Raw genomic sequence first — 25,617 nt, 5'->3', positions numbered from 1 at the left:
GCTGGCCATCTGCCTCCTCTGCCGGGGTAACGGGCGCGCATGTGCCATGGACTGCCGGAAGGAGCGGCAACGGGGCGCTCCGTGGACAGAAGACAATGACCGTCCCCGGCTAGCGAGGAGGCGCGGGGACGGCGTCTGATAGGTACACTTCTCTTTTGCCTACCTCAATATTTAAAAAAAAAAAAAAACAGGTTGTCAACCCCTTTTTTTTAAAAAAAAACAAAACACTTTTTTTTCTACTCTTGGATATTCTATGATTTTCAGAATTTTCTGCACAATGGAAGGTATACATATACAAACTGTTAATATAAGCATTTTAATTCATACAAATGCATTTTCACACAACTTGTGCCCTTGTATTGTATTGTAAGTTGTAAAATCAATAAAAAAATGTATTGAAAAATAAATATCTGAAGGAATTTTATCATTCACTTTATCATTCACCCACACCAACAAACTTAGTAGGCTGACACCACAACACCTTGAGACATCACCATGTTGAGAGCTAAACTAGTATATGTTGCTTGTGGCCAGGCACAAAGCGTCAAGCCCAATACACTGGTTAGTTTTACAAATTATTTATTTTATATTTATAGCAACTTAATTGATATACATAAACTGCTGTGCGATTCCCAAACCAGTATGGCTATAATAAATCAGGCTTTCATACAGTAGTGCTAGAAAGTTTATGAACTCTTTAGAATTTTTTGAATTTCTGCATAAATGTGACCCGAGCCATAATTTATGTAAGTCATACAAATAGATAAAGTGAACCAAACAAATAAAACACGCAAAAGGATATACTTTTTCATTTATTTAATGATCAGACATTAAATGTATGTCAGAAAAAGTATATGAACCTCTAGGGTTATCAGTTCAGTTAAGGGGATAATTGGAGTCAGGACTGTCAATCAATGACATGACCATCATGTGAGTGGTTGGGTAGCCAAGGCCTTTCACGAGCATAATCAACAAGAGAATGTTAGGGAATACATTTGTGAACTGAAGCTCATCAGAAGGTAGGTCTTGCAAGAAGAAAACAACCCTAAACACACAAGACACACAACACAAATGGTTGAAGCAGAAGTAGTTTAGCATTATGGAATGACAGTCATATCAGAGTCATATCCTTAATCCAATTGACGTGATGTGACAGGACCTGAAGCGGGGTGTTCATGTAGGAAAGCCTGCCAACATCCATTAGCTGAAGCAGTTCTGAAAGGAGGAATCACCTAAAACAATCACCAATCAACAATTACCGTAAATGTTTGATTAAATTGCTGCTCAAGTGGGTCACACCAGTTACTGAAACCGTCGGCTCACACACTTTTTCCAACAAATAAATTTAAGGATCTATTTATGAAAACAAGAAAATGGAGACAACACCTTTCTTCCCAGAGTTAGAGCTACTGCCGTAATTCTCACAGTATTGCCATCTCAGAATGATGACGCGTAGGTTAACAGGGAAACCCAGCCTCCACCTTCGACGACTGCAACAGGGCTTCCAGTTCCACTACATGCTGGATCATAATTGCGCTGAGAGAACCAGACTTGCTGGCCAAGCAGGATGCCAGTATCGCCAGGGAGCTCAGCATTGCAAAATTCCAATAGTAAATTGCAGCGATAGGAAGTTTTCTTTTGCTGAGTTTAGCAGCAATGGAAGACTTGTCCTATAATTGGCTGATAATAAATAGACCCCCAAATGTTTGCCCATTTTGATCAATGAGTCAATGAAAAAGTATATTCTTTTGTGTGATTCATTTGAGTTCTATTTATCTATTTGATGATTTAAATGAAGAGCTGAACATATTTGAAGGTCCCATTTATATAGAAATTTAGAAAATTCTAAAGTGTTGACGAACTTTCTAGCACCTTTGTACTTGGCAACAATTCTGATTTTTGCAGAACAGCCACAATATCCAGCACCAGAAAGGGGTGCTTCATACAAATAATGAATGTAGAATTTCAAGAAAAAAAGAGATTTCCAGAAATGATCAGTATCCGCTGCAAGTATGTGTAACCTGCTGCATGCAGAACTGCACCATGAACAAGGTTATTCATCAGTGCTGTGGACCACCTGTGCTAGAGGTCTGGCCTTGACCTGATTAACATTACCAGGACTACTCCTTCCCTCATCTTCTGGACACAGTTGTGCTTATTTATGTTTTAGGGGCTACTATTCACATCATTATATTCTTTGCAAAATTACTATTGTATGCCCGATTATCATCATGAGAGAGAGAGAGTTACAACTCAGAAAGTACCTGTGTCAATCCCATAGTCAAACAGGCTAGGATCTGGTACACGGAATATCAGGCATAGAATCAGACAGTACACAGGAGGATCCAGCAACGCATAGTGAGACAGGCAGAAATGGTACACAGAAGATACAGCAGAAAGCACCACACAAGGAGCAGCACAGAGGAGTCAGACGCACAACAACCAAGTTGCACTGACAATGAGCAAGTGGCAGTGCAGAGATTTTATAGAGGCAGATTCAAAAAACCAGCCCCGAAAGCCGATTTATGTGACCCGCTACCGGAAAGTGCAGACCGTGGCATGGAGGGGCCAGCGCTGGAACGAGGAAAGGTAAGAGCGTTACAGAGAGAGAGAGAGAGGGCGAGGGACATATACATACTTCATTGTTCTCCTTACAAAAGGAGACTTCTGTCTCTTTATCACTGTGTTCATAGCATAATTGGTGTAGAGACCCTCAACACTGTATTTTGTTCATTGTTTTCTAACTCAGAGAAATTAATACTTCCAATTCTACTAGTCTTTCTACTTAATCCATGTCTCATCAATGAGACTTTAGGCAGTATAAATATAAATACTGGCCACATTAAGCCCCCACACACACAAGTGTGAGTGGTTAGATGCAAAATGTGAGATATTGTACATGGCATTGCTGCCAACTTCACTCTCATTGCTAATTATATGCTATTACCTTTGTTATTATTATTGATTCTACCAGTCTATATTCAATTTACATTGGTGTTATCTTGTTATAATGAAGTTGTACTATTTAAAATAGTGGATATGTAAGTTGTATATGTAAAATATGTGAACATATTGGAAAAGTTTTATTGATAAACTTGTTTAAATACTGGAAGTTTCTAAACGTCCTCATCTACCTTGATAAAGACTTGATACAAGTGGAAACGCATCGGAAAAGAGGACAACAAAGGGTTTGGTATTTACCTTTCTGCACTATTGCCGACTAATGTAGAGAAGGAGAAAAACAGACCTGGTGCTCTCACATACTCGTGTGTTATTCACTTTCAAAATGTTATCATCTGGTTTTAAGTTTAAATGAACCCCAAAATGGGTAAATGTAGTGTAATAAATGTTTTTATGCTTGTTTTAATCCAGTTGAATGTGAGCGAGCTAAGTTTTAGTTAAATCAAATATAGAGGGTATTATGCGAGTCTTCCCCCCCCCCCCTCCCCCCACTTTCAATTCTATGCTGTAAGTCTCATTTAATAAGCTACTTATGTGACTTTGGGGGATCATTCTGTATTGAACCACTATTCTGACATCGGTGGAATGGATTTGTAATGCTTGAAACCACTAACACCAAGTACAATCAGAAAGGGAGTGTGCTATGGTGGATCTTTCTGGAAAATTGTGCATTTTTTTTCTGAAACGCATCTATTTCCGGGTATGCATGTCCGTATTCAACTACATCAACGAATCTGAAGAAACATCTCTTGTTCAATACGTGTCTAGGTGCGCTCTGCTCTGACAGACAATACATTGAGGGATAGGTCCAATACATATGTGGAATATAAAATCCCAGCAGAACACAAAGAAAAAAAAATATTCAATTATTGTCACCTGTTAATATATTCATTAATGAAAAAATATAAATATTCAATTTTTTTTCCCAATGAAATACATTTTATCATGTTATTAATGTCTACTGTACATAAAATGCATTTTTACGGTTGCTCTATTGCAAATGCATATTCTAGGATGTATACACAAATGTCATCACTAGTAATCCGCACTTACACCAGACCTGAAAATCACGTACCTTAGAGATGCCCAAAACTAAATCAGACACTGCTGTGTGTGCTCCAGCTTGGCACAACCTTACTATACATTGATTACGTGCATATGCCCATTCCCTTCCCTGTTCCGCCCATAAAATCACAGGCTGTAGTAAGTGTCCTTTGTGCTAAAAGATTAACTAAATGCTCTTCGGTTCACTGTCATAAAGTCAGTTTCTGGACATGCGCAGTGCGATAATATATAAAATATGGCACTTAACTGCATTTACATTCCTTAATGAATTATGCCCTTCATCTTTCCAGCGCTAGGTGTATTTAATTTTACAATATTACACACTTGTGTCCAACCCATTTTTTGCATATATAAACAAAATTGTAGAAGAAGTCAATGTTGGATGTGCACGTGGAGTGGAACTAGACATTTTAGACGGTTTATTATAAGTTTTTATTATACACATACACCAATTAGCCACAACATAAAAACCACCTGCCTAATATTATGTAGGACTTCCTCATGCTGCCAAAACAGCGCTGACCAGTCCAGGCATGGACTCTACACGACTTCTGAAGGTGTCCTGTGGTATCTTGTACCATGACATTGGCAGTAGATCCTTAAGTCCTGCAAGTTGCGGGGTGGGGCCTCCATGGCTCTGACTTGTTTTTCCAGCACATCCCACAGATGCTCGATCGAACTGAGATATGGGAAATTTGGAGGCCAAGTCAACAACTCAAACGCTTTGTCATGTTTCTCAAACCATTCTTGAACAATTTTTGCAGTGTGGCAAGGCAATGGTAGAGACCTCTTTCCTGCTGAAAGAGGCCACTACAATCAGGGAATACTGTTGCCATGAAGAAGTGAACTTGGTCTGCAACAATGTTTAGGTATGTTGTACATGTCAAAGTAACATCCAAGGTTTCCCAGCAGAACATTACCCAGAGCATCATACTGCCTCTGCCGTCCTGCCTTCTTTCCCAGGTAAATTATGTACACGCACCTGGCTGTCAACATGAAGTAAAAGAAAGCAAAATTCATCAGACTAGGCCACTTTATTCCATTGCTCCATGGTCCAGTTTTGGAGCTCATGTGCCCATTGTAGGCAGTAGACAAGGGTCAGCATGGGCACTCTGACTGGTCTCAGTCTATGCAGCAAGGTTCTGACACCTTTCTATTATAGTCAATATTAACCTTTTCAGAAAATTGTGCTTAAAAACAGCAGCTCTTCTGTGGGATCGGACCGGAAGGTATAGCCTTCGCTACCCACACACTTTAATGAGCCTTGAAGGACGCCCATGACCTGTCGCCGGTTCCCCAGTTTTCCTTCCTTGGACCCCTTTTGGTCGGAGCTAACCACTTCATACAGGGAACACCCCACAAGACCTGCCTTTTTGGAGATGCGCTGACCAAGTCTAGCCATCATAATTTGGCCCTTGTCAAAGTCGCTCAGATCCTTACGCTTCCTCATTTTTTCTGCTTCCAAACACATCAACTTCATGCACAGACTGTTCACTTGCTGCATACTATATCCCACCCTTTGACAGGTGCCGTTGTAAAGAGATAATCAATGTTGCGCACTTTACTTGTTAGTGGTTTTAGTATTGTGGCTGATTGGTGTATATTGAACGTCTATTGCCAGTTTAGGATGTATTTATGTGAATATGGTGTGTTTGACACAGACACAGGTATTTATTGTATATCATTGTTACATAAGGGTTAGCTTTTCCTTATTTAGTGTGTGTGTGTGTGTGTGTGTGATCACCAGTGATTTATTATGAGTCGGCCTGGGTTTCCAGAGTCATCCCCTGGTAGACTTTGTCAGGTCCTGCAACTTTTAGAAGAGGTGAGAGTAACCTAACTGTAAAATTTATTGCCCTTTCAGGTACGCTGAGGGGCTGTATAGAAACACAGGTGTGGACAGAATATTGCCTCTGACAATATAAGCACACACATCTCCCAAAATATTCTATACTGTTGTGAGAACTTTGATGATCTGATTGGCTGCAGGTTGGTCTATCCCTATTGTCTCAAAACTGAAGACATAAGGATGGTGTACAAACAGTAAATAATTATTTAAAATATATTGTTCAGTGTTTAGGTTTTTAACAGAGATGTAGTGGAACATCAACTTAAACCTAAAGTATTACCTCCATACTCCATTGTTGCAACTGAAGCTCCTCCCACATCTATAGGATAGTGTCCTGATGGCACATTATACTGTAACATCACTGGTCATACCACTGTGTATGAGCCCACCAATCCACACAGTGTAAAGCTGCCACTCAAACTCTGCCTGTTGAGTTAGGGAATCACTTCAACCTAAACATGGAAACCTGCTGCAGAGAAGTGAAAGAGTATGGTAGACATATATTTTGTTAAATATAAACACTCCAGAAATTTGGTGTATATTATTGAACTCGGCATTACAGATCCATTGCGAGATTATATAATATAAACATTTCCAATAGTGGCTTTACATGCTTTAACAATACCACCTACAGGTAGAGGTCATTGAAATTTCCTATACCATGTGCTACACCTTTACCAATCCCATACTGATGGAGCATGCCAAACAAATACTGCAAGTACAGTGCTCTTTCAACATGACAGTTGAGATGGTCTAAGAGAATCAAAAAGAACATCAGCTGTCAGTTTGCAAAACAGCCAACACAAGAACAGACAGAGAGAGAACAGGGAGACTACCAGATGGTGAAACCAAGATGAATCACGGGAAAAGAATGAGACACATTCTGTATGGTTTGTTAAAGTTATTTTTCTTGCAAGAAGAACTCTTTTATTATACTGGCAAGTAATATTAACTTAAGGAATGAAGAATAACTTTAACGGAGGTTGAGAAATGTTATATTCACTGACTGTGGGGAGGCTATCCTCAAGATCATGGTCTAATGAATCAATTGTGTTGTATCTTGCCACGCTATTGCTTTTGTGACAGACCTGAAAGTTTCTGTAAAAGAAGTGTGGTAGAGGGTGGGGCTAAATTAGTGTGCCAAAGGTTGTGTGCCCACAGCCCATTATGTAAATGTGGCCCTTACTTTGTCACATATAATAAGGTACAGGAGAACACCAAATAACCAGCTACTATAAATGTTTGTCTTAGACTCTATCCCTTGAGTTATTGCTATACACTCTATAGTTGGAGGCTGTGTGAGGGGGGAAAGAACACACACTGGTGAGGACATGAAGCCAAACCTATCTTCTTTACATCTATTCACACACAGTGCAATCTAGTTGTCCAGTCAAATTAAACTATAGATATGTAATTTAGCTCTCCATGTTGGTAGCGAAATTATGATTCTTTAAATCATAATTTAAATAACTTTAAAATATTACCAACTGAGGCCCTGATTTAATGTTCTACCCTGACAGGTCAATTATTGATCCAACTATATTGGGTTTAAATCCATTATGATGTGAACACACATTTTTCAATAACCAATTTGGTATAAAAAAAAACAAATTGAGAATTCAATTCATGTGAGGCCTGTGATTAACAGTAAAGCTGGGTACACACTACAGGATTTTTATCCAATTATCGTGCTGATCACACGATAAACAACCATTTGTTTAGATATTGCAACAGTGTGTATGCTTCCACGATCATGTTTTAGCATACCAAAGCACATCGTATAGTTTGACTTGATTTTATAAACTTCCCAAAAATCACGATCAACGATGGAATGATGTCGGGCAAATTCTGAAGTGTGTATGCACTCACGATCAGCAGTGTAGGCAGATCTCTATAGAGTGTGCAGAGTCACAATCTTTTCAGCAGATGGTTTTGAGAGATGAAGAGCACAGATTTAAAGGTAAATCAAGTAGGTGTGTACACAAATCTGCATGCTCATCGGGACTTTGGTAAAATTATAACAGAATTCGCATCTGCAGTAATTTTCTGCAGTGTGTACCTAGATTTAGGGTAAGCTTCTCTGAGAAAGAATTTACAGCAGCCACTCAAGCCTTTAGCATCTTAAGAAGTGTGAATGCAAGAGTTAGACAGGGAGTGAAGATCTAGAGAAGCCTTATAAATTTACACAAGAGAAGGGAGCAAGATAGCAACATAGCCCGAGATGAGTGCAGTATGTTAAAGGGAGAATTATTTAAAATAATTTGCGGAGGTTGAGTGGGGCAGAATTGTGGGTGACTTTGTTGGTTAAAGTATTCTGAATGGTTTTGATCTTATTCTGAGTTGTAGAGGCAATACCAAGGGATTTGTTGTTAGTGATGGGATGATGGAATTGTTGACAATAATGGATAATTTTAGGGCTAGTCCATTACATGGGCTTATTTGAGTAAAGTCTGTTCAATTACATTGCAAAACTTTGTGGGCACGGTCTTCACTACTTTGTATCTCTTACAATTGCATATATTAAAGAACTGCATTACATTAAATCTCTTTATGTACACCCCTAGAGATGGGCGAATTGGTATTGCTGATTATGAAGATCGGTCCAGATTCAGATTAAATTTACAATATAAGTAATGGCTCTGGGTGAATCAGGCCAATCGAAGAGCAGGAAACTGTAAGCATCAACAAATATCACATCTATATAAATTTACAACATGAGCTTACCACCCCACTAGCACCCTTTCTTTCTGATTGTTTTAGGGGAACGTACTATGGAATTCTACTATATGATTGTAACTTGTGTCATGAGCCGTAATTTATCAGTGACCTGGACTCTGACTACTCTAATCATCTTCTTCAGTTTTGTGCCGATAAATCATTCTGGGACTGAAGCTGCACCTGATGACAATTGTGACGTGAAAGTAAGTCCTCAATCATCGTCAATTAAGGTTTTTAATGATTTCACAGGAAAATTTCAAACCAGTTAACGTTTATGGAAGCCAGCAATCACTACTATAAGTATTAGATAAAGGGAACAAGTACAGAAGGGCACTAGAGCACTCTCCCTAAACATGTACTTAGCAAAAATTAGATTTTGAAAATTTAGAAATCATGCCTTTCAGATTTGTTGACTATGTATAATTTCAGGAAAGGATGGCTAGTAAGTAGTCACTATTATTTTTCAACAACAGTTAGAAATATTTAATATGCCAATATTGTAACCAACAGAGTGGAGGCTCTCTAAATCTGTTTGTAATCTGGTACATGCCACAACAGCAATTTGGTTAAGTATGGCCAGGATCAATATATGTTTTTCAGCATTCACTGGGTGATTCTAGAGTGTCCAAAATAGGTTAAGCAATATGTTGACTATCATCTTCGTTGTAGTCATCTTTATAACTATTGGTTTCAACTTTTGAAAAAAAAAACATAAGTGCAGTGTTGCCATGCCACCTTATGTTAACTCAAATCTGTAGAAAAAAAGAAAAAGTAGTTCTATCGCACCAACTGTGGGACAATTACCCAGTCACCATAGTTATCACAAGAAGAGAATTGTTTTCTCTATATTTTCACTTATAGCTGGGGTGCAACCTTAAAACACAATTATGAAATAAGGCAAAAAGAGGGATGCAGGGATACTCCTGTATCCCTCTTTGCGTTAACTCATTAAACTAAGAAAAAAAAAACAACAATAAAAATCAATAAAAAAGCCTTGCTTGTATTAAGTAACTGAGCACTGGCTGCCTCACAGACAAAGACTGGAAACGTTACAGCCGACAATGGCTCAAATATCAATGCCGCCTTGTGGCGAAAGTAAATACCACAAATCTCATGTTTTACTTAACCTCATTGAGACTCCTGTGCACTTGCCAACGCAAATGTATTTTAGCAATACCAATAAAGTTCTGCGTTCATTTTAACAGATCACATTACACAACAAATGCTCTTACTGTGTCGTAAACACTGAACAATTTGCACATTAATAGCTTGTATGCAATATTCCAACTAGATGGAATTCTACCTTGACTGTGCTTGAGACATTATGGTGCTAATGTAGAGTTGGATACACATTTCTCTTTTTTTGCTTAAACAATGCATTTCCATACCATGAGTGTTCACAAAAAATTGTGTACACATACATCCATTTATAGTCTAGAGAGGCAGAACGGGGGAGGGACAAGCATAGGGCATACTTGCAAACTTTTTAAATCTGTACTCTGGGAGATCAGAGTACAGATCACGTGACAAAGGGTAGGAGGGGGCATGGCGACGTCACTACAGCCCCGCCCCTACCTGTATTGCATTGCGGGGGATGGGGGGGCTGGCTTAATGACAAGATTAAGCCCCCCCCACTATTCAATGCCGTGAATTTCAGCATCTTACAGGGTCCGGGAGGTTTGCCTACTCTTCCAGTAGCACTCCCAGAAATTCAGGAGCCTCCGGGTAATTCCAGGAGAGTAGGCAAGTACGGCATAGGGCAAATAAAGTAAGGGTCTGTTCACGTAATTGCAGCACATTCATTCAAAGTGGCAGCCACTGATATGCATGTCATTAGATGTACAGGTTGTGGGTGCTTAACATCTGGTACAAGATCCATGCTGATGACTATGCGGATCAATATAGACATTGGCAATATTAACAAATAATATATATTTTAAACGGCATGTCCCCTCCAAAAGTGGTGACCAGTGCTCGTATGCTTGTTGTGTTGCGGCAATTGCGAGGCGAGGATGGTCACGCCCCAGCACTAGGGTTATCCTAATTACTGTGCCTGATGGGTGTAGGGGTAATAAAGAGTTTAATGGTAGAAAACAGCATTTTTGTATGTGGCACTTCTGATCCTAGCTAGCCCTGGTAATCATAAATAGGCTAGGGTATACTGGCGCTTGTAGAACTACAAGTGCCAGCATAACCATGGCTGCCAGTGCTTGCTAAACTAGGAAAGAATAAACTAGGGCAGAATAACATTCACTACTGACCACTATGGTCTAAATTTGCCATAGACACTCTTTCCTGCCCATGTTCTAGTATATCAGGCCTGTCCAATCTGTCGCTCTCCAAGTGTTGTGAACCAAAAGTCCCAGCATGCTCTGCTAGTTAATAACCAGCAGATAGCTGGCGGGCAATGCTGGGACTTGTAGTTTCACAACACCTGGAAAGCCACAGATTGGCCAGGCCTGTAGTATATTTTCTTTTTATTCAGTGCTGCTGATCACAGAAAAGTCCTGTCAGTTATTGCCCTGTAAACGTGGAAATGCTCACGATTTTTAACAAATCAAGTATTAATTATCCATGACTTCACCAATTCCCATCTCCACGTGCAAAATTCACAAAAAAAATAAGTGCAGATTTCTTGTGCAAATTTGTTTCTGTGGGGCTCTTGAATGTTTTCCTCCTCTCCTCCCTAGAAACATCCCCTCCCTGTCTACCACCCTCAGCAGATCTTACAGTCTCAAAGGGAGTTATGTGCACAGCGAGTGACAGCTAGGGAGGATGCTTGCAATGTGTTTAAACTAGGTAGCCTGTAAAATTGTATTTCTCCCATGATGCAATAGCATTATTGTTCCAATTAAACAAATCAGTAGACCTTGATCTATGAAGATTATAGCAGGACATAAAAACTACTTGCTGGAACAGGTATCTTGTATTGTGTGTCTACCTTTTGCCCTGACAACCTTATCAGGAACTTTCCTTGAGCTAAGGGTTTCACTGCTACATGCACCACAGTTATGTGCAGCTGTAGCCATGCCAGTGCAGACAGGAACTGCTGCCATCAAGCCCATCAAGTTAATCTTGGCCATGTTTATCTGGATGGGTTGGTGGAGAGCTTACAGTCAAGTCCAAAAATACTGGCACCCTTGCACTTTTTTCATATAACTCACAAATTTAAAAGCATAAGTTGAAAATAACAGTATTTGGTCTCCACAATTATCTCTCTGTAATATACAGAACCTAGGTTTTTAATTCTGAATTTAACACTGTAAATCCTTTAAAATCCGAAAATTTAAATAAATGGCTAACTGCAATCAACAGCTTCCTACAGCCCAGGATGGGCTTTCTGCACTGCTTTACTGGCAGTTTGGTCCACTCTGCTTGTGCAAACTGCTTCTGTTTACCCAGAAGTGAAGGGTGTTTTCTACTAATTGCTGCTATCAGATCTCTCCACAGGTATTCTATGGGATTTAGATCTGGACTCATTGCTGGCCACTTCAGAACAGTCCTAGCCTCTTTTCTTAAATAATTAATGGGTACTTTTTAAAAAGTATATACTCTTGCTGTAGGCCCAGTTTTGTGACACTGGGTTCAACATTGCTCTCCAAAATGTCCTGGTAATCTCTAGATTACATGATGCCATGCAGTGCGACATCACTGAACGTCCTCCATGTTTGACTTTATAGAAGGTGTAGTTTTCTTTGAAAGCTTCAATTTGCTTTCTGTAAACATAAGATAATGTGTTTCATCAACAAGCTCTAATTTGGTCTCATCTGTCCACAGGACATTCTCCCACAAGGAATTTGGCTTGTTCAGGTGCGTTTTGGCAAACTCCAGTAATGCTTTCTTAACTTAGGGCCACCTAGCATATAACCCCTTTCATTGAGTTGCCGATGGAAGGTGCAACTTAAAACAGTTGTACCCTGTATTTGAAGTTCATCTTGATTAAAATGATCTTGTTTCTCAAATTAATGAGCTTGACCCAGGCCTTACCATTATTTATGAAACATAGTTATCGCTCTCATCAACGTTATGTTAGTCCTCATGTTATTAAATTTTATTTGGAAGGAAAAGAGACATAGGATAAGACTGTACAAGCTTAAACAACCAGAATCTAATGGGTCATCAATCACCCTAACATAAGCTATGATATTTAAGATTGGCTACACGGACAAGACACTTATGCACATGCTTTCTTAGAAAGTAATTTTCTTACATGTACAAACCTGGCCTCATCTCCAAGATCAATAAATCTCACAGCATGTCTTGGTCAATTAACTCATTTCTACATACAAACTGTGGCACATCTTAAGGCACAAATAAAAATTAACTAGCTATAAGTCCATTAACACTGTTATGGCGACCTATCCATTTTCATTATGGGACAAAACAGAACTTAATCAATAAGCGGATAGTATGACCAGGAAAACAAAAGCTCAAGCATCCACAAAATATGAATGTGTCCATTCAAAACCTGCATTCCTACAAGCCCCAAACTATACGTGACAAGGATATGCTCTGATCTTGGTTGGTACAACCCTCTAAATACCCTATTGTTATTAAACCACCTAAGCAAAAAGCTATCTCATTACATTACAACATCGACATCATGGAAACACCCATGTCTGGAATAATAAAATGGTTAGACCATTTCCCCCTCTCTACGTAGATATACCATAGAGAAAACCTGTCATTCCAAAGGTGACCCTTCTATACATGTCAAACACACACACCAGCCCAAACGGACACTCCCCAAAGGTTCTCTACCACTGTCTCTCAGATTGACCCAAAACCATTTTTGGTTCCAAAGCAAAATTGTAAGCAACTGAACATCTGAGAAGATTTCTGCAATTCTAGCAAACATAGACCTGGAAAACCAGAGCTGGAAAAAAAAATATTTCCACATCTGAGGCGACTAGGAAAAGTATTCTCCAAACACATAATAGTACTTCCACTATAACACTCTAATAATAGAAATTGTTGTATATTTTCAGAATGAATTGCTTGGAAGCTCACTTCAAAGAGAAAAAAAATATGGGGAAGTTTTTATCTATACCCTCTATTTTGAGACAAGTCCAAAGATGTTTCCATAGAATCATGTGGTATCAATATCAGCTGCTGTTACAAGACCCATTCATCTAAAAATAAACCTATTACAAATTCACCTGTGTTAATCCCTCCATGCCATGACAATATTGACAATATATGACAATATACACCAACCAAATGTTCTCTTTATCTCTAGTCCAAGTGTGCAAAACTTGCTCAATAACACACCATAGGTAGTATTGCTTCCTCTTTTTTGCTTAGTTTACTAATTATACATTTCTAAATTACAATTGTTGCAAGACAAACCAATACACTACCAGGTATGTACCCCTGATCTACTTCTCTATATATTTTAATTTGTATGGATATGTAGCATTGATTGTACCATTTTTCTGCCAATACTGCACTGCTTCCTTTAATAAAAACGAAGCTTTAAAGAAAAAAAAAAAATAGAAAAAGGACACAAATTAATTCCAAACAACTTACTGAAAAAAACAAAATCAACTATTCTACAAGTACAAACATAAATGAACAGTAACTAAAAAACACAAATACTTTAACATTTTACATTTTAAGCAACCCTAGCTCTAACTCGCAGTTTTTACCGTCTGGTGCTCCTATTAACATGGTCAGTGGATGCTAGGAGGTGGGCGAACAATTCAAAACAAAGTTTGATTTTTCCTTAATTTTGCCGCCTAGCCCGCCCCCACCACCAATTATTTCTGCTTCCTCAAATTTCCTCCTTATTGTCTATAGGTGCTCTTATTTCTTTATACATTTATCGGCTATGACATTTATTTAGCTCTTTGTTTAATTATGTTATTTTGCAATGTAGAACATACTTATGATCTACTCTCTAAAGAAAAACATGTGCTACATTTACCAAACAAGCTTATTTACTGCTCTCTTTTCCCTATCACTGTCCTGTTACAAATTCACCACATAGTAGACTTTCCCCAAAGAAGTAATATTAGTACAATATTGTAAAACCAAGTAGCATAATTTTACAATTAAGGGACATAAATAACTTAGTCAATGAGGTCTTTATTCAAAACAATTTAGAATTGATAAATATTTTTTACTTCAAAGACCTGTGACACAAAGGCTTTAGTCTCCAAGTCTACTTAAACTGCCTGCAATTCCTAAACAGATCACATTGATTGTAACACTCTGAGAAATGCTCAGGCCCAGACTTTTGGAAAGGCCACATAAGCCTGGACATTGGGCGCCACAGATTCAGGGGCGGCACTCTGCTGACTTTGGACATCTTTGTTATTTTTTATTTTTGTAGATTAATTGTATACATATTATAAACATTCAGACAGGGGCAAATAGAAGACTGTACTATTTTCATTTATTTTATATAAGTATGAAGCAGGGAGGGCTGCACTATGCAGAGCTATGAGAGTGGAGAGGTGCGGATATTATAATTATTGTTTTATTTATAGAATGCCAACATATTCTACAGTGCTGTACAAATGGAAGATAAGACAAGCACATGTTGGTTACAGTATATAAAATACCATGAGACAAATAGAATGAGGTCCCTGCTTGCAAGAGTTTACAACCTAGTAGTAAATAAGGGAAATGATACAAGAGGCACAAGTATATACGTTAAGCAATAAAACAGCCATATGTTGACATACAGAGCTATTAGATGGTGAATTACTTAAGAATAATGAGTGGACCGGTCACACAGGTGGTTTTTATCTATGCACAGATTGCTTCAGGGATGACACCAGAGGAATAAGTACAGGAGGAAGTAATGCTAGCATTGAATCTAGTGAGGGAGATAGGTAGAGCACTAATGCCCTTAGTAGCCTAAGGACATATGCGGGAGATGATTTTAAAATGGAAGTATTTTGAAATTGTTTGAAATTGTTTTGAATTGTTTGATTGTGAGGACATTAAGAAATCAATAGTGATCCCTAAAAAAACAGGTTGTGGTGTAGGAGTCGTAAGGGCATAGTTAACAGAAATAGGCAGGTAGTTCAGCCTTCAATAGGTTGAGTTTAAGGTAGAGGACATCATGAAGAAAACAGCAGAAAGTCAAGGGTTTTAGTAAGCAGAGAGAAGTAAGTTCATGGGAGGAAACAAAAACTTAAGTGTCATCAACATAACGAGGTCATAGGAATTCAACATTTCCCTAGGTTATAAGAGCAAATTGAGAAAAGGAGAGGGCCAACCACCGATTCTTCGGGCACCACAACTGAAAGCCGAAGTTAAGTATCCATAACAAAAAAGAACTGAAGTAGCAATTGCACATAGAATGAAAACAAACAAACCACAGTGTCCCTTATAGCAAAATAACTCAGAATTCGACGAGAAGGTGGGGATTAACTATGTCAAAAACAGTAGATAAGTCCAAGAGATATTATAAAGGGATAAATTACTTTTAGTTTCAGTAGAGTACATAAAAGTAAAAGTTAGGGGATTTAGGGTGATCAGAGTGAATGGAGAGACAGCAGTTTAGGAAGGTGTAAACTAACCATTTAATAAATTTGGATTCAATGGAGAGATTAGAGGTAGAACGGTAGCCCGCAGGAGGTAATGGATCAAGAGAAGGTTTCTTAAGAAATAGTTTGATAAATACATGCATGAAAGAGGAATGTCTGATGAGAGAGAGAGAAATTGAAAATGTTTGTAAAGAGAGGAATGAGACTGGAGGAAATTGGCCAAGTGTAATGGAATGGGATTCAAGAGGCAAGTAGTTAGGTGAGAAGAGGGGGGAAAAAGAACAGAAACTTCCTCCCAGTCAATATATTCAAGAAAGAGATGGTACATGGGTACATGAATAAAGGAGATTGGCAACATGCATAGACATATTCCCCTCTGGACTATGTAAGGAGCTAAGGGGTTAAAGAATGATTTAATGTTAGTGGATAGTAAGTGAAATAATGTTGTTTGGCATGGGCAAGCACAAGCTCTGGGAATGGAATAGGCTAAAGAAAGATTTCCTCCAACAGTGTTTAGCAGTATAGGAGAGAACAAAGCAGCTTAGAGAAAAAAATGAAAAAGATTTAAACCAGGGTCTGGGTAAGGTTAGAAAACTTTTCATTTGAATAAGTAATAAAGTATAAAAGAAAAGATCTTGCATAAAAACAGCAATGACTGGTTATCGATGTTATGTATAATCCAAACAAACATATGTGCATATAGGGAAAGAACGAATGGGGCTTAATCCTGCATTCAAATCCATCTTGCTGTGACTGTTATTATCGTTTAGATAGTGTCACAAAATTAAACCCCAGAGCTGTGAGCCAGCAAAGCCAACCACTGTGCTAGTGCTCAATAAATGATTAAATACAGGGTATACCAGGATGGATACCTCCTGGCCATTCACATCAGTTGTCACACACAGTAAAATTAGAGAACTAACAGATTTGGGCTACGAGGGGGATTGCCAGGAAGAGCTTGCTGATCAACTTTTCTGTTTCTTTTCACAATCCTCATTCTGCTGGTTGTGATTTTCTAAGAGGCAGAAGCTGATAAACTTGAAAAAACGTAATCATTGGGCAGCTGACCTCTATCTTTACTGATGGCCCCATCATTTTTCCAATTTTAGTTCTGCATCTGTTTAGCTGGGAATAACATCTACATATTTTACTCTACACAAGCAGTATTTGGTTTTAAGATGGATAGGAGTGGCCATATCAGGCCCATTCCCCAAATGAGGTCCCATTTTGCATACCAGTCACCCCTCTAGAAGGCAACAAAAAATTGTACCTCTGCACTCTCTTAATATATTCCCTGAATGCCAGAAACAGCCTATCCTCAGATACTGACAGGAGAAAGTATGTGGTGATTTGTCAGTGAATGACCCAAATACCTCTCTTTGTAGGTGTATGAGGGGCGCAACTTTGAGTATGGTGATAGAAAACCTTCTCTTGCTATTCTCCAAATTGAGTACTTCTCATACATGGAAAGGACAAACTGATCAATGATTGGTTCACACTTGCCTACTCTTCCAGAATGTCTGGGAGACTCCCCAATTTCTGTGATTTCTCCAGGGCTTCCAGAGCAGCACGACACCCTGCCATATCCCACCCACTTCCTTACTGAAATGGGCAGGATGTAACCCAGATGACACAATCGCAAATTATGTCATCATGACCTGACAATCGGAGCTCTCCTTGGGGAGATCAAAGTAGGAAAGTATGGATTGGGTCATTTACTGACCGGTCACCACTCTCTCTTCCTTGTATCGGGGTTTGTGGAGCAGCAATGGCTGGCAGAAGGCTGGAAATGCACTGAAGGATAGTTATATGCTTCTCATGTACTTCATAAGTCCCGCTGTCCGAGGTAAGGTTTTCACCTCACGGCAAGAAAAGCCTGGCAGGTATGGTTAGAAAATTATCACTACAGCACCTGTTAACATGTAATAACACTGGCTTAGCTGTCATTGTGCCCATAGGTAGAAGTGATCAGTGTGAAGGAGGATGTCTAATCCATTGATTGCTCTACATGAGCCAAGTTCTTAGTTGTTGCTGGATTTGTTAAACTACTCTGTTTAAAAGTTTTGTTTCTAAGCATGTTCTACCTTCCTCATCAAATGCAGCAAAAAAGCACACCCACAGCTTGCAGTACTAAAAACACAAACTATCTCCACTCAAGCATCTGTTCAGATACCATTATTTCAAGCTAGAAAACAGGTTGCAGACAGTCTCCAAACCTCCCTATAAGCAAAGCTCGATTCTAGTATTCCTTAAATGTCTGACAAATATGGCATAAATTGTGCCCATATACATTTTTCATACCCTGGGATGTATGAATGGATTTCCAATGCAAAAATCATTAAAAAAAATTCTTTATAGTTCCTCATCTTACATTGATTCTACAAGCCTTTAAACCTATATTTACATCATGTATGTAATGGAAACAGTATATCTTCTCATAGTATCCTTAGGGGTCCATTTATTAACATCCGGTGCCAAGTTTGATTTTCTATCACCACAAGAAAATCATCTATCTCCATAATTTATCATTGAAAGTATTGCTCAGCTGCCTTGGTAATAATGGCCTGGAGCAGCAAGGGTTAATTTTACTGCTTCGCCGGCTCAGTCGGAGGGGATATGCACAAGTGTGACCCGGCTATACGGTTCACGAATGCGCAGTAGAACTGAAAGCACAATTAAAAATAGATTTTAAATATTTAAAACAAAATATGTATAGTGTGTGTTTTGTATTCTCTGTATTTCAGCTGCCCAACTTTAATTTACCAGCAGTTACTTATTTTAATTTGTAATTTTTCTAAATAGTTAATTTTACTTAAAAAGACTTGCTTTGGATCATACGCTCAAATTGCAAAGAATATATAGTCAGTTATTTCTACTGACCATGTCCTCTATATATAGAGCATTTTATTTATGAAGTACACTGCAGGTCAGTCATTCAGATGAATGAAGAAAATTGTTCATTTTTACAGGCTACAGTGTATAAAATACACTAGGGTTATTCTGAAGTGTTTAATGTGCGTTCTCAAAGTGTTTTGATACTGACTGTCCAAAAATAATGTAAGTCAATGAACCTGTATTTTTATTAATATTTATTTATATAGCACCAATCATATTATGCAGCACTGTAGAGAGAATAAGTTATAATTCACATCACCCCCTGCCCCATTAAAGCTTACAATCTAAATTCCATTCTACACACATACCAGACTAGAATCCATTTTACCAGAAGCCAATTAACCTACCAGCCTGTTTTTGGATGGTGGGAGACAAAACACATGTAAACATGGGGAGAACATACAAACTCCACACAGATAGATGTGCGCACACATTCTCACAAGCATGCTCACATACTTTGCTGTCCAATGCATCAGTTTCGACACTGCTTGCAGATCTTTGAAGTTTTGATGCTCAGGAAAAATACAATGGAGTTCTATTGGAAAGCTTATTAACTACACACTGCACTAACTAAACTGCAGGGGAGCTTTGAAATGTGTTAAAAAGACACACTTCCACACTCTGCTAACAATGAGGACAAAGAACAAGACTTTGTCCACATTTTAACTAGCAACTTTGTTTTTTTTCTTTTTAAACAACTTTATTTTGATTTTCAGGTATGACAATACAAACAGTAACAGGCATTGAGGGATTTTTGTTGGTTTAGGTGTTGTAGTAATAACAGATTCAAAATTTAGGTGAATTTGCGGGATTTCTTGTTCACTAGCATTTTTATTTTCTTTAAACTATGTGAACAAGTCTAGGGGGTATATTTAGTAAACCACAGATTTGAAAAAAGTGGAGATGTTGCCTATAGCAACCAGATTTTAGTCATCATTTATTTAGTACATTCAACAAAATGACAGCTAGAATCTGAATGGTTGCTATAGGCAACATCTCCACTTTTTCAAACCCGCAGTTTAGTAAATATACTCCTAGGTGTACTTTATACACAAATACAGACTTCAGGAATTTTACCCTGTATGCAATTTTGTTATTTAGCCTATGTACATTTCAATTTTAGGCTCTGCAGTTTCCTTTAAACTTTTATACAAAGCAACTCGCATTTTAATTTTAGTTGTCTTTTAATATCCTGAGTTTTATAAGTAAGAAACTCTTATAAATGACTCCTATAAACAAATATAAGATCCAATCTCTGGTGCTTGCTCTGGACGCGGAGAAGGCCTTTGATAGGGTCTCTTGGTTCTATATGGCTCTCACCCTTTAGAGATTCGGTTTCACGGGCAGACTTTTAAAGTCTATTGGAGTCCTTTATTGTAACCCCTCTGCCTCGGTCCATACTAACGGCCTGGCATCTACCCCCCTTCTCCTTAGCGAATGGCTCTAGACAAGGCTGCTTCATTTTACTCTTGCTCTTTGCCCTAATTATTAAACCCCTAGTATGCCAGATCCGTGCTACTCCGGCTATTTCTGGCATTACCACTGCGTCCTCTGACTTCAAAATATCATTATTCGCGGACTACGTTCTGCTTTCCCCTACCAAGCCTTTGATTTCAGTCCTGTACCTGTTCCATGAGCTGTCTGATTTTGAAGCGGTCTCGGGATACAAGATTAACAGCAACAAATCTGAGGTGCTGCCCTTCCACTTACCTGGTTCTCTTAAGCAGCTTCTCAACTTCAATTATAACTTTCAGTGGAAGACGGACTGAATAACATATCTGGGGGTAAAGATCACAAAGTCATATGATCTCCTCTATAAAGCTAATTTCCCACCCCTGATTCATAAACTTGAGCAAGACCTCCTCCACTGGCGGAAACACTTCATATTGTGGATGGAGTTAACGCCATTAAGATGACTGTACTATCCAAATTTCTCTATCTCTGTCAGACCTTGGCTACCTCTGTGCCACCCCGACCTCTTGCAGATCTTCAATCCTCCTGTAACAAATTTATTTGGAACGACTGCATGTCCAGGATTCGACGGGACCTACTGGCTAGACTCTCAGTATCAGTTGGCCTTGCATTGCTTCTTGTTTCATAGGTATTACCAAGCTGCCCACCTTAGCCAACTAATGTCCTGGCACGTTGCTGCGCACCGCAAGCGGTGAGTCGACCTTGAAAACGGCATTCTCACCACCAGTTTGCTGGAGTTTCTGCCTTGGCTTATGATATTCCCACGGTGCATCACATGCTCTCTTTGTGGAACTCTGTAAACAAGACTCTCCGTCTGTCAGAGGACACCTCTCCACTCACCCTAATATGGGATCACCCTCTTTTTCCCCCTGGCTGAGTTTGGTGTGGCTTCCGAATGGATCATGTGCTTTCACCAAATAGAGGGCAATTTGGCCTGCAAACAATTCCAGACATACACGAGACACAACACATTCCTAACTCAAAATTCTACCGATACCCCAAATCCGACACTTCATACAGTTATCTCATCCATCCACTCCCCTACAGTGCCATTCCCAGTTCGAGCGTAATTGTACTTACAAGGGGGCCATCTCTCTGCTCTACCACTCTGTCCTAGCCTTATCGGACCTTCCGTCAGTCCGCTACTTAGCGGGCTGGGAGGCTGACATGGGTGAGCCCCTTGAGCGAGAAACAGTGGGATACAATCCACACCCGGGTTTCTAAATGCTCCATTAGCATAGCCATCAATGAAAATTCCTACAAAGTTCTAACCAGGTGGTATCTGGTCCCCGGCCGCCTCCACACTATGTTCCCTAAAATCTCTGCTGCATGCTGGTGGCAGCGTGGTCTCCGGGGAGACTTTATACACATATGGTTAACGTGCCCGGCACTGTCCTCCACTGACACCGGGCTCACCCTCAACCTGACCACTACCAAACTCCTCTTGTGTGCCCCGATTCACCATATTGACAAAGCCATTTACAAACTAATCCTGCACATCTCCTGTGCGGGAAAGTTTCAGATAGCTCACAATTGGAGAAAAAAGCAATCCCCCTCGCACCAGTACGTAGTCAACCGTATATAGTTTGTGTCCCGGAAGGAATACAGAACTAGTCTTCAGAACAACAAAGTGGCTTCCTTTGACAAAGTCTGGGGTGATTGGTACTGACATCACATGACCCCACTGCCTGATACACTGTAAACAACTTCCATTTTTTATTCACCACCACCTACCCACCCCTCTTTCCCAGCACCCTCCTCCACCTCCTGGTACTCAACCCCCCCCCCCCCCCCCCCCAAACCCTTGTCCCATGGCAGTGGTGTATTAGGATTAGGTTAGCTGCAGGGCATATGCCTCACCCCGGCTCTTTCCTTTTTCAGACCACTGGACAAATCTGGTGTACTACCTTCTATTGTATACCTGTTAGGCTGAGCTGGTCTATTATACACATGTCCTATGCACCATGCCTATGTTATTTATGTAACACCATGCCTGTTTGTTTGCTGTTAAACTTCAAAACTTTCATAAATAGATTTAAAGAAACTCTTGTAAATGAAAAGTTATAGCATTCAAAAATAGATCATTTAACATTTGTGTCCTGCAATGGCAACTTGGTTCCATAAAAATAATTTGATGAAGCCGTATATTAAGAATTTGTTTAACCTACAGTTGTAAACTGGACCTATCACCTAAATGTTTTACATATATAAACATACAACATGCAAATACATATATACTATATAGATACTCATGTATTTACATCTTACATGTTTTATATGGTTTCATGAAGTTCAATGACAGGAACCAACTTCTGGCCTGATATCAACTACTGTGAACACTTGATATACTGGCTGGTACATACTCACTGTGCTCTGAAGATGACTGTTACACTGCAGGCAGTGTTAGAGCCTATGCTACCAGTCTACAACAAAATAAGTCAGTTACTGATTATATCTGAATGATCACATGCGACCTCACAGACTACTAAAGTCTAATTGGGCATGTGTAAAGATCAATTCCTTAGCCAAATGCATAATCCCCACCTGCCTAAAAGAAACTAGCAGGACAGAACTTCAATAAATGTATTAAGTAAATAAACACAATGTTACAGAACAAATTACCATTTTTAGAATACTCACCATTCTTCTTAGCTCTTAACCCGAAGATTATTTACTTTACTGCAACTCAGATGGGTGAATGTTACCCCGGGGAAGGTGATGTTATAATGAAGGCATTTTGTAAGCTGAATGAGCCCTGTACCTCTATACACATAGCCAACTTGTTTACATTTTTTGCTTGCATAAAAAAATTCTTTGCAATCTTGGAACTTAGGCAGGAACACAAGTGTAACTAGATTGTTAAGCCTACAGACCAATCCAATCCTACCGTCATCCAGTGCAATAACCCCTCACAAAAGTTATATCACACAAAACCATGCAGAACACTGTAAACCGAGATGCAAAAGTAACAGAGATGTCACAATAGAGGAAAAACTGCTTCAGTGATCACTAATGCTACACCATCCAGTTGAAAATGACCCCTAAGTTGACCTATATAGACATGCGTATATAAAGAATGAACATAACATAGTTTACGAAGAAATGATGGCATTGTAAATTAATTCATTAAACCAATATACATTTGATGAGTCTCATTTCAAAAAGATATAAAAGCAAGTGTTTTCATTGTTACGTTGTGTGTCACTTTAAGAACAATAACTTAAAGGTGCAAGTAAGTATAACCTTAATATCAGACAGACACTAATTTAGTTTTTGGAAGAACAGAAACGTATATACTAAAAAGAAGCATTGTGAAAATCCATTACATGTTTCACTAATATCAATCTGAAAGAGAAGAAAATCAAGTTTTACAATTAAGTCATTGTTTATCACAATTCTTACCATTGTATTGTCATTGTTGGGTCTATTATGCAATATTTTATATTGCAAAATCTATACTAACATTTTTTCAGTTAAATGAATAATATTAGAAATGCTTCAGCACATATCTGCTAGAATAATGTTTAGTGTCAAATGAGATCCTTTCATACACATAAATACATTTTCATTGCTCAGGAAAGAATCCACCCTTTCTGCACACGCATAGTAACCCAGAGGACACCACGGGCCAAATAGACTCTGAAATTGAAGGGAGGGCTACAGAAAGACAACAGACAACATATGACAGCAACTTAGATCTATAGAGCAGTCTGCCAGCATAAGTGGTGGAGAGTCATACAGTTAATGAACTAAAAAAGCCATGCAACAACCATACATCTGTTTGATAACTAAAACATATGTCTCCACCCTCACCTTATTTAAAAATAAAAGAAAGAAAACTAGGCTCAGAATTGGGCTGAGTTGATGGACCAGAGTTCATTTTGGAAATCAAACTCAATGCCTCTGTGCTTAAAACGGTAATTAAACCACACAAGGCTAGTGATTACTACCATTTGGATCTTTTACAACAAAAACCTAACACAAAAATAAATTTGTGACAGAAAAAAACAAGAAAACAAAATTCTGAACAGAGAATTGCACTCATCTGCAACCAAAATAGTTGAGTCAGTGCCGAAAAAAGGGCTTTGATGGCCTGCAGCCGAAAGTGATGGCAGCCCTATTGCACAGAGCACGCCACAACATAATATGGGTGTGGCCTGTCTAGTTGTAGGTGCCAAATTGTGGGCATGATTTGACAGGAAAAGAGCTACAATCAAATATAACACAGCCCAATTATATTGCAATTATGCAATGCAAAGCCCCATTATCTGATGGCCTGTATGCAATACAAAACTATAAATGGTTCCATTCCTGTGACTTTAATATAATGCAGAACCCAATCTCTTGACTATTTTGCCCATTATACAATACGGAGCTCCATTATGGGGACTAGTATAAAATGAGGACCTTCTGTTGACCACAAAGCCCCATTCTAACAATTAACATACAACACTGAGCCTATTGTGATGGTTAATATAAATTAGTGAGCCCATTTATGTGATTAGTATGCAATATAAAACTCATTCTGCAGAGCTCCATCTGGTGACCATTATACAACAATGGTACATTCTGAAACTGGCATACAATGCAGCACCCCAGAATCCAAGACTCAGAGGTTTTATTTACCACATGCAGGACTCAGCTAAACTACATCATAGCTTTTATAGACAGCAACCAATTAGAGGTTAGCTCTCATTGATTGGCTGCAGGCTAAGTAGTAATAATATATTAAAGTTGTGACACAGCCAATAAACTGAAGCTGCTGAAATTTCTCGAGGCTCTCAAATGTTGTCATTAGCTTATTGGGCTGTGACTTGGCCTGGAGCTTTGAACACCTTGTTAAGTCACCTATGGTTAAGTTCAATTGTAACTTAATACATGCATTTTCTTTGTTTAGAAATAATTTTTGAAGCTGATCATCTGCCTTCATCAGCATGGCTGTCATGCCTTTTAAGTGTGTTTTATGGCAATTCAGAATATTTCAAATGCTAAGCAAACCATTCCACAGATACATTATATGCAAATCACAGAAAAAAAATCAAAGCAACGACTGCTTTGGTATTTTGAATATAATCTTGATCACAAACAAGCCCTGCTTACATAGACTATACCTTTTCCCTTATGCCTTTTGTCAATACTTTGTGTTGCAGTTAAAAA

The 25,617-nt window shown here is 38.8% G+C and overlaps 1 protein-coding gene across 1 annotated transcript in view; it reads right to left on the bottom strand.

The window, feature by feature from the left end:
* Positions 1 to 25,617, bottom strand: part of SCN8A (sodium voltage-gated channel alpha subunit 8) — a 178,055-nt gene that overhangs the window by 113,548 nt on the left and 38,890 nt on the right. The window lies entirely within an intron of this gene.

The sequence above is a fragment of the Mixophyes fleayi genome, chromosome 2 (genome assembly GCF_038048845.1).
Source record: "Mixophyes fleayi isolate aMixFle1 chromosome 2, aMixFle1.hap1, whole genome shotgun sequence".
Lineage (NCBI taxonomy): Eukaryota > Metazoa > Chordata > Amphibia > Anura > Limnodynastidae > Mixophyes > Mixophyes fleayi.
Note: the sequence above shows the minus strand (reverse complement) of the source record. Positions and strands in the feature narration are given on the sequence as shown.